The 13849-nt window shown below is 45.8% G+C and overlaps 1 non-coding gene across 1 annotated transcript; it reads right to left on the bottom strand.

The window, feature by feature from the left end:
- Positions 1-7421: 7421 nt before the first annotated feature.
- On the bottom strand, positions 7422-7493 carry TRNAT-CGU (transfer RNA threonine (anticodon CGU)). Its single transcript has one exon. It is a non-coding gene; the product is annotated as a tRNA-Thr (tRNA).
- Positions 7494-13849: the final 6356 nt, after the last annotated feature.

A 13849-nucleotide genomic window follows, 5' to 3' on the forward strand; every position in this document is an offset into this window, starting at 1 on the left:
CAGATGAAGTCTTGGAGTCAGATTTAATTTAAATAATGAGATATACCTGCTTGTGGTCCGGCACAGATGTTGGCTTATGCTGTCTTCTCTTTCACGGCGTCACCAATCCAAATCATGCCTTAAAACCTCACTGAGGTGGGGGCTGAGTGGTTTATCTGCTCCATTTGCCAACTCCCCCCACGTCCCCATATGAAAATCCCAAGGCAGGATAGACAGATGTGCAGGAGCAGGTGCTCCCAGGAGAGAGCCGCTCCTGGAGGGATGGAGGGCAGACGGCGGCCAGGCACCGGCAGAGGTGCCCAGTGCTGGGGCAGAGCTGGCCGCTGGCCCCATGCCTCTATAATCCCCATTTTGTGGGAGCCCAGGATTAGAAGGGAAGTAAAAGGAAGATGCCCTGACATTGCTGGTGATGCTGCCAGTGCTGGAGGGGGTCTGGGGTTCGCGCTCTGCTTTCTCTTCACCTTTTATTGCTCTCTCTAAATCTGACAGACCTTTTGGATCGCTGAGACTTGAGGAGCCTGGAGGAGCCGGTGTCCTGGGGGGATGAAAGGGCAGGGATGTAATGGGTTTACCCCAGCGCTGATCCCAGAGAAGCCCGCAGAAGATTAAGATTTGCTCCCTGAGCTTGAAATTTCCCTGCTACCCTCTGACCACATCAAAGGACATGGCCGTGGGGGGCACCTAATCCCATCAATGGAATCAAAGCTGGACAAGAATGGAAATTCTGCAAACTTGGTGCAGCATCAGGACACAGCTCACAAGAGAAAAGACAGATACACCAGGGCCCTGGCCTCCTGCACTGGGGGTTACATCCCAGAAAAGGTCCCAAGCCAGTCCACAAGCAGCTGGGGCCTGTCCTTTGCTTCTTGGGGTGACCACTGTGGGAACATCAACCACACGAATTCACAAAACTGGGCAGTGGGAAGCCTGCCTCCACAGGCAGAACAGGACCCTGAGAGAGCTGGGACTCTCATCTCACAGTTCTGCTGGCTCCCAGCTTTCAGAAAATGCTTTCACAAAGATGCTCCTTACCACCCGTGTTCCCAAAGTGTGGGGCTCATATGTGAGACGGTTTTAGGTTAAAAATATGTAATATTGGGAGGAGGGTATATTTCAGTGGTAGAGCACATGGTTAGCATGCTCGAGGTCCTGGGTTCAATCCCCAGTACCTCCATTAAAAAACAAACAAAATTACCTCCCCACCAAAAAAAAAAAAAAACCCCAAAATTTTATAATGAAAGTATTTTTCTAAATAGTGTGAAAATATGTAATATACATTTTTAAATATAAATTTCATGAACATTGTTATGATGAAGTTAAAATGAACTAAATCAAAGGCTAGTATTTAGTAAATAATAGCACAAATGGTGTTCTGATACAGCAAAAATGGTGACAGTGGCCTGTGAATTACTAATTAGGAAAACGCTCCTTACGACCACCTTTAGAGAAATACTGCCTTAGAACGGTGTCAAACTTTCAGTCATGCCCCGTGGTAGGAAATATATCTATATATGTATATAAAATGTTTGAGGAAAAAAATTCTTGTACGTTCAAATATATTGAATGTTAATCCTATTCTGTTCCATGAAAAAAAAGAATGCTGCTTGCAAGCTGTTAAATTTATTTCATGATTCACTCATGGGTTACCTCCTGCAATTTGAAAAATCCTGCCTTACAGAGCATGCCATGATGACAATGATGATAAAAGTGGTAGCTCTCACTGAGAAATTTCGCGGTGCCAAGACCCTGTGCTAAGACCTTCTTATCCTCTCACAGTGACCCTAGGTCATTGGTATAATTACTGCCCACGTTTTATAGGTGAAATTACTTGTCGGTCTCACTCGGCCAGTAAGTGCAAGTTGAGAACAGCCGCTCTCCACCCTGGTCTAGTACAATTCCTACCAGTCCACTCCGAGCAAATATCAGAAAGGCCCAGTCTCCCGGGTGATCCTCCCATGCCTGCCCTTCCCACAATGTAGTCCACCTCTCCATGTCTGCCCTGTGGTTTCTGCCCTTTTCCCCCGACCCACCAGTGACCTGCAGGAGTCAGGCTCCTTAGCAAGCTGACCTCAGAGCCCCAGAGGTGGGGGTGTGGATGAGGTGTGACAAGGACAATCTTATGTCCCGGCCTCCCTGCCCCACATATCCATCCCCATTGCTGGGAGGGGTCAATCTGCCTTGGGGACAAAATCCCATAGAGTTGGAGACACTGACCTTGTTCTCTGGTTCCCCTCATTCTAGATTCTTCTCTAGGCCTTCCCAGGCAACCCTATTTTAAACTGCAGCCCACTTCCCCATCTCTTCTTATCGGCAACCCAGTTTTTTCCCTTCCATAGTCCTCATCCCCTCAGATATGCCACAGCTTTTACTCATTTGAGTATGTTGTTTCCCAGCTCCTGATCTTTGCCTCCAGCTCCCCGAATGTAAGCTCCACAGGGGTAGGAATTTTGTCTCTTTCATAAAACATTACTGCATCCCAGTGCACATAGTGCACTCTTAGTAACTGTGCGCTGAATGCCTTTCAGTCCTGCATACACTGCCCTGAGAGCCAGGTTTTACCATTAGTGCATGGGCTTGACTGCCCCAAACCCTCCCCAGGAACCCCTAGGGCTGAGCCACCCACACAGAGGCTCTCCCTTCAACACCCTTGGATTTCACCCTCAAAGGCTCCTGCATTCACTGTGGCCGCCAATGCTCAGACCATGCAAGGTATTTAATATCAACACCACCTTACAGTATTGATTCTCTGCTGATAATGAACACGTGCCATCAATCTAGCAAGGCATAAAGTGCTGTGGAATTCTCTAACGAGAACACCTGATTTTACAGATACAGACACTGGGCTGGGGGCAATGAAATGATTTACCTGAGGTCGCTCCAAATGTACCAAACTCTTTCCATTCAACTTCCTCCTCTGGACCATCCCACCCATTGGATGCCACTTCCACCGTCACGATTGTGCTGCGTTTTCAGTTTCCTGCCATCAGTCAGAAAGAACTTGGACAGAAGACACAGGGATTCTGGTGAACATAGACAAGAGGGGCAGATAACGTAAAGTACTTTGTATGTAACCATGGAATTCACGGGGCTGATTTTCTCAGCAGATTTTGCTCAGGTGGCAATTTTGTTTCTCTTGGCTCAGATGGCTTAGACTGAGGGAGAGCCCCAGAGCTCAGGCTTGGGGGTAAAATCTTTACAGCAAAAAGAGATCAAGACCATTTATTTCAGTTCCTCACTCCTGTGCAAACTCTCATCAGTTCTCTAGGATGAGTTCTCTGCAATTTCTCCCAGCTTCTCTTCTCTTATTTATTTATTCTCCTTTTTTAGGGAGGGAGGGAGTTGGGTTTATTTACTTACGCATTTATTTTAATGGAGGCAGTAGGGATTGAACCCAGGATGTCATGCATGCTAGGCACACATCTTCCCACTGAGCTATACCCACTCCCCCACCCAGTTTCTCTTCTCTTGAGGAGACAAGATACAACCCTTGGTTGCAGGAAGCAGCAGCAGGATAAATTCCCCAGAAAGGTGTTGCTTCTGTCCTGGTGTAATGATGTTTCAGCAATGCCAAGGCAGTGCTTGAGCTGGGTTCAGTTTTCCTGCCTGATAGGGGTGGTGGGGTGAAGAGGAAGCAGATGGTCTGACACTCTGCTGTGCCCTCTGAATGTGACCCGGGAAATGAGGCTGAGAGGATGGCGGGCAGCTCCTGGAAAGTCAGGACATGGGAGCCCTGCTGGCTCAGAGTGTCCCAGCCTGCTCCCTTCGGGTTCTCGGAAATCCTTCAATGGGCAGGGTAAATACCTGGAAAATGGTAGCAGCACCCTTGGTTCAGAAGAACTAGGGGTCTGTCTCCTGGAGAATCCAATGGTTGACAAGGAGTGTCTATGTCCCTCCTCTGTCTCCACAGCCTAGTGATTGGAGCCAAGCCTAGTGAATTTGTTCACTATGTGCTTTTTCTGTTGATCAGGGGTGAAAATTAGACAAGTGAAGTACCTGCCTGGCCCATAGGCTGGCAGAATTGGGCCACCTCCTGGGTACATGTCAGATTCTAGTCGAAGATGACTTTTCCAAACAGATTTGTGCTCATCCTGCAGAAGAGCTTAACCTATGTGATACAGGTAGAGCTTTCTGGATGATTTGGAACAAATCACTGCCCTTCTCTTTGCCTGTCTCTGGCTATAAAAGGAGAGGGCTGGATGGTTGCTATCATTTTTATCAGTCCCTCATTCCAAACTGATAACTTCTGTCCTGAAGGATGTGGTTGGACCTTTAGTGTTTGCTAATAAACCATTGACAGAGAATATTTGTTTCTATATTTGAAATTCCATTTTATGTGCAAGGTGTTGGTGGGGTAGGGTGGGATAGAGAAAAGCACCTGCCTGCTTAGCTGCAACCTAGATCATGATATTTGAATGTCAAGGCTTTTTGAATGAGGGCAGAAAGAGCCAAGATCTTATGGTGCTCTGGTGCTCCAGAGCCCAGCCACGACGTCACCTCCTCCGAGAAGACCTCCCCAGCACTTTAGGTAGGGTCCTCTCTTGGGCCAGGGCTCTGTCTCTGTGCCAGATGCTAGAAACACAGACACAAATGAGAAGCTGTCCCAGCTCTGAGGGGCCTCCCAGCTAAGGTGTGAGACACACAGAGGTCCCAGACAACAAGCTGAGTTACCTGGGGGAATCACAGGTGTCTCAGAGGAGGTGATACCCAAGTCTTGCCAAAGGGATGGAAGCTGACTGTGATCCAGTGTCTGGATCTAGTTGTTAATTTGCAGGGACTACCGAGAACAGAGAAACTTGAACTGTACCACTCTGAAGTCAGTAAAGTCTAGACTACAGGAAACTTTACAGGTCAGATGGGCCAGGTTCCTCAACAGACACACTGCAAGGCAATGAAAGGGAAGAAAGAGAATCCTAGTGAGTGGGGGGAAACAAAGCTTACAAGATATATACATTTTTTAAATGAGCCAAGTTAAACTCTAGGGTATAAAGATGTAAAGATGCACAATTATGTGACAAATAAAAATGCAAGGAAATGATTAAAAGTCAGAGGTATGGCTGCTCCTGGCTGTGGGGAGTTATGATTGGGAAGGGGCATGAGAAAGTGGTTTCTGGGTGTTTGGCAAAATTCTCTGACCTGGGTGGTGTTCTTCTAATAACTCATTAAGATATTCACTTGAGTTGTGTGGTTTCTGAATATGTGTTTTATTGTGAAATAAAAGATTTAAAAATATACATCTCCAGGCTGGAATATGGGACTAAAACTGACGGCATGAGGCAAAATTTATATACTTGCCAAATTCTGCTTTTAAGTGAAATAATATTCTCTCACAGGAAGGAAGCGGCCTGACCTAAAGTAGTTTATATTTTTAAAAATATCCTGGAGGTTTCTGCTGCCCACAAATGGCCATGCCTGCCTACGTGGCTCTCCAACTGCAGTACCAGAGGCCCCGAGTTTGTTCGACACTCTGGGGGGAGCTGCTGTGGGGCAGTCGGAGCGAGGGGAAACTAGCAGGGGGTAGGGTCTTTGCAGCTCTGGTCCTGCCCATCGGGGAGGACTGATGGTCACTCTGGATGGAGGAGCCAGGGACATACAGTGTCATTATGAGGGCGCCATGACCAGGCCCCACTGTGAAAGGGGCTATGATGATTCACCACCTTGGCAGCCATGAGAGAGATAGGCGGGGCAGCTCGAGGCCCCCTTGCTTCTAAGGTAGAAACTTAGAATTTCAGGCCACGAGTCATTTGGGAAACATCCCTGTCAACACTTGAATTTTGCAACTAAGGAAGTTGCAGTCTGCGGTATGTAAGTGATTTAATACAGGTGGTGCAACTAACTCAACACAGGTGTCTCCTTCTGCCTCTGCCCTCCCCCTTCAAGCCTGTGATGTACCTCCAGCCCCACAGAGGTGAGTGTAGATACCTGTGGGCCTTCCAGGTAATTGCTAGACTTCTCAGCTCCCACGCTCACCCTGTACCTGATACACTCCAGTCTATCTGTCCTGCCTGCACTTCCATGTCCTCCCGCCAACATTGACCTGGGACCAAACCTGACCCCCAGTCCTGGCCCTCACCTCTGGCTTTTCACCTCTGAGGGCCCATGTTTCCCCCAACAGCTGTATGTTGATTTTTTCTGTACTTTGACCCCCTTTCATTGACTTTTGCTTGGCTCATCCACCTCCCTCTGCTGGGTGAAATTCTCTGCTCCAGCAACTGCAGGAAACCCAGTGTCCAGCCTTAGATTTCCTTCTCATCAGGAACCCAAATTGAGGGACAAGCTTCAAGACAATACTCAGTCGTTCAGAACCTTTCCCTTTCCTACCCCTGAATGCCCGGAATCTAAATGTCTGAAAAATCAGTTTGCATTTAGTGACAATTCCATGATGACACTGATACCCTAGCTCAGCATTCCCTTCAAAAGCCAAGGGCATGTCTTCCATTTATTGGAATCTTAAGAGAAAAGATCAGTATATTTCATGGCTGCCTGAGCCCCACATCCTGTCTTCTGATAACTCTAGACATTTCCCCAAAGAAGACTCTGCTGACATTCAATCCACGTGACACTCCACATGGTCAACATGCAACGGGGCCTGCAGATAGGTAATGTGTTTTTTGGTCACATTAACAGAAGCAGGGGATGTAGAATGCGGGAGGTGAAGTTCTATTAATGAGACTACATCTGGAGTTGTATTTTCAGTCCTGAGTGTTACAATGGAAGAAAGGGACAAATAGACTGGAGCATATCAGGAATGAAAGCACTCAATTTCATGTCAGATTAAATTGGGCTGTTTATCCTAGATATGACTTGGGGACTGTCATAAATGGCTAGGGGCCAGATTCAGATGATCACACAGGCAGATGCCAGACTTAAAGGGCCAGTTCACAAGGGGTGGGAAAGGAAAAGTCATACGCCAGCTGAACGATGTGGTTCAATTGGCTTCCTAGACAAGAAGGCAGATAGCAGGCGCCGCGTGAAAAACTCACCTTTCAAGCAAAAACCAGTGCTTCAGAAGCTCAAATGCCCTTTCTGCAAAGTTCTTCCACCCTCAAGACACGCAAAACCACTGAGAACAGACCTCTCCCCCGATTCTACCCACCGCTGACTACACCAGTGCCAGAGGGGGCCACAGTGTCCTCACAGGTAACACAGGGATCCCAGACCAGTCTCACCTGGGGAGCTGGGGGAGAGCAGACGCGGGGTGACCAGCGAAGCGCCGCATAGCTGGGGCCGAGCCCGTCAGCCTAGTGATGCTCTGAGCCCCGGCTTGCTGGCCACCGCGGAGCCAGGGGGTGGAGGGGGGTAGGGGTGGGACCTAAGAGCGCCTAAACGTAATCTGAAAAGTAAAAGATAACGTGTCTTAGAGGTAAGGACGGTACTCACGGAGACACCAAGGCCCCCACAACCAGACCCTAACCTCAAGCCTCAGGCACGGACGGGGTTCGAACCCGCGATCTTCGGTTTACGAGACCGACGCCTTACCACTTGGCCACCGCGCCTGACAGCCGAGGGAGCAGTGCAAGCTCTCAGTGGAGGGGAGGCGGCGCAGGCGCGGGAGGGGCGGTGCCCCGCCTCCGGCCCCGCCCCCGGCCCGGCCGCACGGCTCTCCCGGCCCGGCCGCCCAGACCCCGCTCGAGGAGCCGCTGGAGCCCGCACAGGGCCAAGTCCAGGAGCCCGCGTCCTACCTGCGGCGGGACCCGAACCCGCGGTGCGCGCCAGCCCGGCCCCGCCCCGTCTCCGGAGCCCCCAGGGGCACGGTGCCTGCAGAAAGGCCCTCAGGGAATTTGAAAGGGGCAGCCGCGGGGGGAGAGCTCAGAGGGAGAGGAACCAAGACGGCCGCCTGTTACCCAGCCAGAGCGGAAACCGCGGCCCGCGAGCGAGCCAGGGCCCGGGGTCCGCGCTGGCGTGTCGGGCCGCTGCGCTCGCCGCCGTGTGACCTTGGCTGGGTCATTTCAGTCCAGGGTGCAGGATATGGGGGGCAGCGCGGGAGCTGGGGCCGAGTCCACCTGGAGCCGAGAGGTCAAGAAGGGCGGTGCAGGCATGGACGGGACTGGCCCTCAGAGAGAGATGCAAGGAGCCGAGAGGGATGGGGGCCAGGCTTCAGGGGCAAGGGGAGGTGAGCTTCCCCCGCTGACCCCGCAGGGACGGCCGTCTATGTATGCAAAACTTTCCCCAGTTGCCCTCACTTCCCGCTTGCCCTCCAGGTCCTGGAGCGAGCCTCGTGCTGGAGACGCCAAGTAAACATCTGTTTAGACAAGATGGCCTTGCCCAGAAGGAGCTGATATGAACGCACAAGGAGATACCCCCAGGGGTGTCCCTGGGGACAGTGCTAGAGTGACCAACTGGAGGCTACCCGAATGGAGGAGTCTGACAGTCTGTCTATACCATGGAACACTAGATCATTCTTAAAAGGAATGATCCAGATTCAAAGGATTATCAGCATAGAAGGAGCCCAAAATCACTTGTGATTTTAAGATGGAGAACAATACATATCACTTATTAAAGCAAAGGGAAAGACACACAAAGTAGGTAAAAGTAAAAACATTAGAAAAATCGAGAGGGGGAGACTGGAGATAGGATTAAAGGGGACTTTATTGCAAATATTTTGTTTCTATTCTATGAAAAAAACAAAAAGCTGAGCTTAGAAATTTGAATGTTTATTATGATACTGTAGGTTTTGTGTTTTCTTTAAATTAAAAAAAAAGCCCGGGGGTTGGGGGAAATTAGGTCCTTCTATCTTTCTTTGGCCTGTGGCCACAGGGCCTGTTCCCCTAGGGGTTAGTGGAGTTGGTGTGGGAAGAGGAGCCCACTAGACAGGGCAGGGCAGCATGGCCACCTGCCAGCCCCACCTCAGGGCCCAGCTCCCTTGTACACCAGCCTCGGGGGAGGGGATGCAAACCGGACCAATCATGCCATTGTCACCCTGTCACCTCCACTGCCAAAGTCATCCTTGCTTATTTGTAGAACTTAAAAAATACAGAGAGAGATTGTGAAGATTTGGGGAGACTCAGGAAAGCTATAAAATTTACTGTCAACCATTTTTAAATGTACAGGAGCGTTAACTATGTGCACATGGTTGTGTAACAGATCTCTGGAACTTCTTCATCATACAAAGTGAAACCCTATACCCACTGAGCAGCAACTCCCCTTTTGTTCCTCCCCGCAGCCCTTGACAACCACCATTCTGCTCTCTGTTTTTAAGTTTGACTATTCAGGGTACCTTACATAAGTGAAATCATACAGTGTTTGTCTTTTTGTGACTGGCTTATTTCACTTAGCACAAAGTCCTCAAGGGTCATAAAGTCCTCAAGGGTCATGTGACATATGACATGATTTCCTTTTTTAAGGCTCAATATTCCATTATACGTTTCTTTATCCATTCATCTGTCATTAGACATTTTGTTTACTTCGACCTCTTGGCTATTGTGAATGCTGTTGCGATGAACACGGGGTTGCAAATATCTAAATATCTTGTGTTCAATTCTTTTGGATATACACCCAAAAGTGGGAATGCTGGATCATATGGTAATTTTGTTTTTAATTTTTTGAGGCACCTCCAAACTGTTTTCTATTAGCGGCTACACCATTTTACAGTCCCAGCAACTGTGCACAAGGGTTCAGATTTCTCCACATCAGTGCCAATACCTGTTTTCGTAGTGGTCATCCTGATAGGTGTGAAGGTGTGTAATTTCATTGTAGTTGGATTTGCATTTCTCTGATTAGTGATGTTGGGCATATTTTCATATGCTTGGCCATTTGTATATCTACTTTAGGGAAGTGTCTACTCAAGTTTTTTTTGCTAATTTTAAAATCAGGTTATTAGTTTTTTGGGTTTTGTTTGTTTAGTTGTATTTCTTTATATACCCTCGATGTTAACCTCTTATCACGTATATGGCTTACAGATATTTTCTCCCATTTCTTAGGTTGATTTTTCACTCTGTTGGTTGTTTCCTTTACTGTGCAGAAGTTTTAAGTTTGATGTAGTCCCAGTTGTCTATTTTTGCCTTTGTTGCCTGTGTTTTTGGTGTCCTTATCAAGAAATCATTGCCAAATCGAACATCCTGAAGCTTTCCCCCTGTTTTTTCTTCTAAGAGTTACATCAGTTCAGGCGTCATGTTTAGGTCTTTAGTCCCTTTTGACTTATTTGCTGGGGTGGGGGGAGGCGATAATTAGGTTTATTTATTTTTTAACAGAGGTACTGGGGATTGAACCCAGGACCTTATTCACACTAAGCACACACTCTACCGCTGAGCTATACCCTCCTCCCTGACTTAATTTTTGTATATAGTACAAGATAAGCATCCAACTTCATTATTTTCTGTGTGGATATGCAGTTTCTCCAGCACGGTTTGTCAAAGAGAAAGGAAAGTTTTTAAAAGCATAACATGGATCATTCATAGTCTTACCACCAGAGAAACATAATGCCTGCATTCTCGTGTGTATATAACACACTGATTTGTTTATTCTGAGATACATGGTTTTTTTTCACATTTTAACAAATTAGAAATCAAGATGACAACTGATTGCAATTGATGGAGACTTACAATTAATTGACAATTTTTTTCCAGTGGCACAAATTTTTTAAATTTTATTTTATTGAGTTATATAGTCAGTTTACAATGTTGTGTCAATTTCCAGTGTTGAGCACAATTTTTCCGTTATACATAAACATACATATATTCACTGTCACATTCTTTTTCACTGTGAGCTACCACAAGATCTTATATATATTTCCCTGTGATATACAGTATACTCTTGTTTATCTATTCTATATATACCTGTTAGTATTTACAAATTTCGAACTCCCAGTCTGTCCCTTCCCACCCTCCCCACTGGCAACCACAAGTTTGTATTCTATGTCTATGGGTCTGTTTCTGTTTTATATTTATGTTCATTTGCCTTTTTCTTTAATTTTCTTTTTTAGATTCCACATATGAGCGATCTCATATGGTATTTTTCTTTCTCTTTCTGGCTTACTTGACTTAGAATGACATTCTCCAGGGACATCCATGTTGCTGCAAATGGCATTATGTTGTCATTTTATGGCTGAATAGTATTCCATTGTATAAATATACCACATCTTCTTTATCCAGTCATCTGTCAATGGACATTTAGGCTGTTTCCATGTCTTGGCTATTGTAAATAGTGCTGCTATGAACATTGGGGTGCAGGTGGCTTTTTGAAGTAGGGTTCCTTTTGGATATATGCCTGGGAGTGGGATTCCTGGGTCATATGGTAGATCTATTCCTAGTCTTTTGGGGAATCTCCATACTGTTTTCCACACTGGCTACATCAAACTACATTCCCACCAGCAGTGTAGGAGGGTTCCCCTTTCTCCACAGCCTCTCCAGCATTTATCGTTTGTGGACTTTTGAATGATGACCATTCTGACTGGTGTGAGGTGATACCTCCTTGTAGTTTTGATTTGCATTTCTCTGATAATTAGTGATATTGAGCATTTTTTCATGTGCATATTGATCATTCATATGTCTTCATTGGAGAATTGCTTGTTTAGTTGTTCTGCCCATTTTTGGATTGGGTTTTTTTTTTTTATTAAGTCATATGAGCTGCTTATATAGTCTGGAGATCAAGCCTGTCAGCTTCATCTTTTGCAAAAATTTTCTCCCATTCCATAGGTTGTCATTTTGTTTTGCTTATGGTTTCCTTTCCTGTGCAAAAGCTTGTAAGTTTCATTAGGTCACATTTGTTTATTCTTGCTTTTATTTCTGTTGCTGGGGTAGACTGCCCTAGGAGAACATTGCTGAGATGTATGTGAGATAATGTTTTGCCTATGTTTTCTTCTAGGAGGTTTATTGTATCTTGTCTTATGTTTAAGTCTGTGATCCATTTTGAGTTTATTTTTGTGTGTGGTGTAAGGAAGTGTTCTAGCTTCATTGATTTACATGCTGCTGTCCAGTTTTTCCAACACCATTTGCTTTATTCCATTGACATATAAATTTTTAAAATCAATGAATTTGGAGAGGGAGGGTATAGCTCAGTGGTAGAATATGTGCTTAGCATGCATGAGGTTCAGTTCCTAGTACCTCCATTAAAATTTTTTTGAAATAAATAAATAAACCTAATTCCCACCCCCCCATATAGAAAAAAGCTTAAAAATAAATAAATCGATTAATTTGATGTAATGGAGTATACAAATCATGCAGTTAGGAGAGTCAGACTCATGTTTTCACATCTGTGTATTTCACGGTGTCCTCATTTTTCTCACCATGGTAGGATAAGCATTTCCCATCCCCTTAAAAGTGGATCATTTTGTGGATTGTAACAGAGGTGCCACTGATGCAGGATGTTGTCAGTAGGAGAAGCTGTGTGTCGAGGGTCAGAGGAGTAATATGGTGACTTTGTTCTTTCCACTCACTTTTGCTATGGATCTCAAACTGCTCCAAAAAATAAGGTATCTCAAAAAGAAACTTCCAAAAAAACCACTTTAAGAAAGTAGAGAATACTTGAATCCTTTGCTCTCAGACTCCTCTGCTATGAGTTACAGCCAACCCTGGACAGACCCACAGGGACCCAGGATCTGTTCTCTTATCTCATATGTACCATTTTTCATATAGAGCTTTTGCATTGGGGAAGATTTTCTGAAACTTGACCAAAAGGTGGGAGCTGGTTCCAGAACACAGAGCTCCTAGCGGACAAAAATCAAGCTATACCCACCTCCATGTGGTGCAGTAATAAGAGCATCGAGTCATTCAGTCCTTCAGCTAATCCTCACTGAGCATCTGCTAGGTGCCAGACTGTTTTCCGTGCTGGGGCTGTAGCAGTAAACTAAGCACAGACCCCTGCCCCCATGGAGTTTCTCTTCTTAAATAAGCAAAACATACAGTATATCAGATGGTGATAAGTACTATGGAGAAAAATAAAGCAGGGAAGGATAGGAAGTTCTAGAGGTAGGAGGGATGGTTGTAATTTTCAATGGAAATGTGACAGATTAAACGCAGTCACAAATTCCTTGCTGCTTTTCTCATCCATCCAGAGTCTTTTTCCCCTCTTCGGATATGAGCTGGCCATCTGGCTTGCCTTGACCAATAGAATGTGCTGAAAGTGATGATGTATAAGTTCTAAAGCTTAGGTCTCAAGAGAACTTGCAGCTTCTGCCTTCACTATCTTAGAACCCTGTCCTGAGACCACCGCATAAGGAAGGCAGTCCAGCTACTGGAAGATGAGAGGTTGTGAGGAGTCTCCCAGCCAAAAGCCAGCACCACCTGCCAGGCATGTCCATGTGACCACCTTGGACTGTCCGGCCCAGCTGACCGTGCAGCTGAGGACAGATGCAAGTGTGAATCCAGACATACCCAGCAAAGGAGCTCACCCAGCAGAGGAGCTGCCAGCCTACCCGCAAAATGGTGAAATTAATTGTTCTTGTTGTAGGTTTTTTTTTTAATTTTGTTTTTTATTGAAGGGTAGTTGATTTACAATGTTGGTTTCAGGTGTACAGCAGAATGATTCAGTTATACATAATGATTCAGTTTTTTCAGATTATTTTCTTTATATGTTATTACAATAAATTGAGTATAGTTCCCTGGGCTATACAGAAGGACCTTGTTGTTTATCTGTTTTATATATAGTAGTGTGTATCTGCTAACCCCAAACTCCTGATTTATCCCTCCTCTACCCTTTCCCCTTTGGTTTGTTTTCTATGTCTGTGAGTCTGTTTTTGGTTTGTAAATAAGATTTGTATCTTTTTTTTTAGATTGCACGTATAAGTGAAATCATATGATACATCTTTCTTTGTCTGAATTACTTCACCTAATATGATAATCTCTAGGTTCATCCATGTTGCTGCAAATGGCATTACTCGATTCCTTTTTATGGCCAAGTAATATTCCATTGTGTA

This window comes from Vicugna pacos, chromosome 16 (assembly GCF_048564905.1).
Source record: "Vicugna pacos chromosome 16, VicPac4, whole genome shotgun sequence".
Classification (NCBI taxonomy): domain Eukaryota; kingdom Metazoa; phylum Chordata; class Mammalia; order Artiodactyla; family Camelidae; genus Vicugna; species Vicugna pacos.